Below are 3,209 nucleotides of genomic sequence, written 5' to 3'. Positions count from 1 at the left end.
CCCTTTGGAGCACAAGTTAGGAGTCATCAGGACTCTGTACCACAGAGCAGACAGCGTCCCCACTAACTCAGAAGCCAGGCAGAAGGAGAAATCCCACACAAGACAGGCTCTAAAGCAATGTGGATATCCCAAAAGGGCCTTCCTGAAAGCAGAGAAGAAACCCAAACAGGACTCCAGTCAGCCATCAGGTGAAAAGGAGGAACCCAGACCCAAACCAGTGGTCATTCCATATGTTGAGGGAGTATCAGAGAAACTGAGACGTTTATTTTCTAAACACAACGTCCAGTGGATTTTAAACCTCAAAATACATTATGGCAAAGACTGTTTCATCCCAAAGATCCAGTCCCCCGGCACAAACAGAGTAATATTGTGTATGCTGTTCAGTGTCAGGAGGGCTGTGATCAGTTTTACATTGGGGAAACTGAACAGCCACTGGCCAAAAGAATGGCCCAGCACAGAAAAGCAACAACATCAGGCCAGGAGTCTGCGGTCTACACTCATCTCCAGGCCAGTGGTCACTCTTTCAGGGATGAAGATGTTCACATCCTGGATAGAGAGGAACAATGGTTTGAGAGAGGAGTAAAGAGGCCATCTTTGTGAAAAGAAATCGTCCATCATTAAACAGGGGTGGAGGCCTCCGGGTTCAACTGTCCCCCTCTTACACTGCTGTTATTGCTATTATCACTCAGCCTCCTGTGAATAGTAAACAGCCATCAGTGTGCTAATGATCCATTGTTAGGCTGATGGTTCTTCTTGACCATGTGAGCAGCTGGTTTTGGTTGTCAGCAGCAAAACTGGTTGATCCACTCTGAAAAGGTGCTATTTATAAAACTGAGCTGAATACAGCACCTCAGACTGAGGAAGTCTTTCGGATGGAAGACAAAACTACATTATTCTACATTATTTTGTTGTTTTGCTTTGTTTTGTTTTTTGAATGTCCAGAGGACCAGATTTAACTCTTTTAGATTTTTCTACCTGGATTATTGAGCATGCATCAGGTTACTGTATATCTGTTTTGATCTTTACGTACATACACTGTGGTCAAGAAAGCCAGACAAAGACTCTACTTCCTAAGAAGACTAAATAAGTTTGGTATGAACACCAGCATCCTCACCAACTTTTATAGATGCACCATTGAGAGCCTGCTGACAGGCTGCATCGCAGGGTGGTACACGAACTGCACCAGTCAGAAAGCACTACAGAGGGTGCAGAGGACATCACTGGTAGCAGTCTGCACCATCCAGGAATCTACCACAGCTGATGTCTATGTAAAGCAGGCAGCATCATTAAGGACCCCACCTACCCAGCACAAGGACTCTTCTGTCGACTACCCTCGGGAAGACGATACAGGAGTCTGCCATCATGTACAAAAAGACTAAAGGACAGCTATTATCTACAAGCGACATATTTCTGAACTCTGAATAAATAACACTGAACAACTGGCAATAACATTGTGCCAAGCCACATCTGTGACAACTAATATGACTAATATTAGCTTGTGTCAGCTAATATGTTTATTATTTATTGCTGCTGCACTATGTGGCTGTATCCAGGCTGATTCTAGGCTGTATCATGTATGAAACAGTATCTACTTTACCATCATAATTCAATCTCAATATCACTACCTGTGCAATAACCTGTCACACAACCTGTGTAGTATATCTTAATTATGTGATATATTTATACAAACCGGATTCCAAAAAAGTTGGGACACTAAACAAATTGTGAATAAAAACTGAATGCAATGATGTGGAGATGAAATATGTCAATATTTTATTCGTAATATAACTTAGATGACAGATCAAAAGTTTAATCTGAGTAAATATAACATTTTAAAGGAAAAATATGTTGATTCAAAATTTCACAGTGTTAACAAATCCCAAAAATGTTGGGACAAGTAGCAATAAGTGGCTGGAAAAAGGAAATTGAGCATATAACGAACAGCTGGAAGACCAATTAACACTAATTAGGTCAATTGACAACATGATTGGGTATAAAAAGAGCTTCTCAGAGTGTCAGTGTCTCTCAGAAGCCAAGATGGTAAGAGGATCACCAATTCCACCATTGTTGCACAGAAAGATAGTGCAGCAATACCAGAATGGTGTTACCCAGCGTAAAATAGCAAAGACTTCTAAGTTATCATCATCAACCATGCATAACATCATCAAAAGATTCAGAGAATCTGGAACAATCGCTGTGCGTAAGGGTCAAGGCAGTAAAACTCTACTGGATGCTCGTGATCTTCATGCCCTTAAACGTCACTGCACCTCAAACAGGAATGCCACTGTCAAGGAAATAACAGAATGGGATCAGGAATACTTCCAGAAAGCATTGTCAGTGAACACAAACCACCGTGCCATCCGCCGTTGCCAGCTGAAACTCTACAGTGCAAAGAGGAAGCCATTTCTAAGCAAGTTCCACAAGCTCAGACGTTTGCACTGGGCCAGGGGTCATTTAAAATGGAGTGTGGCAAAATGGAAGACTGTTCTGGGGTCAGATGAATCACGATTTGAAGTTCTTTATGGAACACTGGGACGCCATGTCATCCGGACCAGAGAGGACAAGGATAGCCCAAGTTGTTATCAACGTTCCGTTCAGAAGCCTGCATCACTGATGGTATGGGGTTGCATGAGCGCTTGTGGCATGTTCATGTTCTAGAACAACATATGCTCCCATCTAGACGTCATCTCTTTCAGGGAAGACCCTGCATTTTTCAACACGTAATGCCAAACCACATTCTGCAGCAATCACAACATCATGGCTACGTAGGAGAAGGATCCGGGTACTGAAATGGCCAGCCTGCAGTCCAGATCTTTCACCTACAGAGAAAATTTGGCGCATCATAAAGAGGAAGGTGCGACAAAGAAGGCCCAAGACGATTGAACAGTTAGAGGCCTGTATTAGACATGAATGGGAGAGCATTCCTATTTCTAAACTTGAGAAACTGGTCTCCTCTGTCCCCAGATGTCTGTTGAGTGTTGTAAGAAGAAGGGGGGATGCCACACATTGGTAAAAATGTCCTAACTCTTTTGGGATTTGTTGACGCCATGAAATTTGGAAACAACAGATTTGTCCCTTAAAATGATACATTCTCTCAGTTTAAACATTTGATCTGTGATTTGTGTTCTATTCTGACTAAAATATTAGATGTTGGTACCTCCACAGCATTGCATTCAGTTTTTATTCACAATTTGTTTAGTGTCCCAACT

The sequence above is a fragment of the Nematolebias whitei genome, chromosome 15, assembly GCF_014905685.2.
Source record: "Nematolebias whitei isolate Nwh7 chromosome 15, NemWhi1, whole genome shotgun sequence".
NCBI classification, from domain to species: Eukaryota; Metazoa; Chordata; class Actinopteri; order Cyprinodontiformes; family Rivulidae; genus Nematolebias; species Nematolebias whitei.
This window is presented reverse-complemented; position numbering follows the sequence as displayed.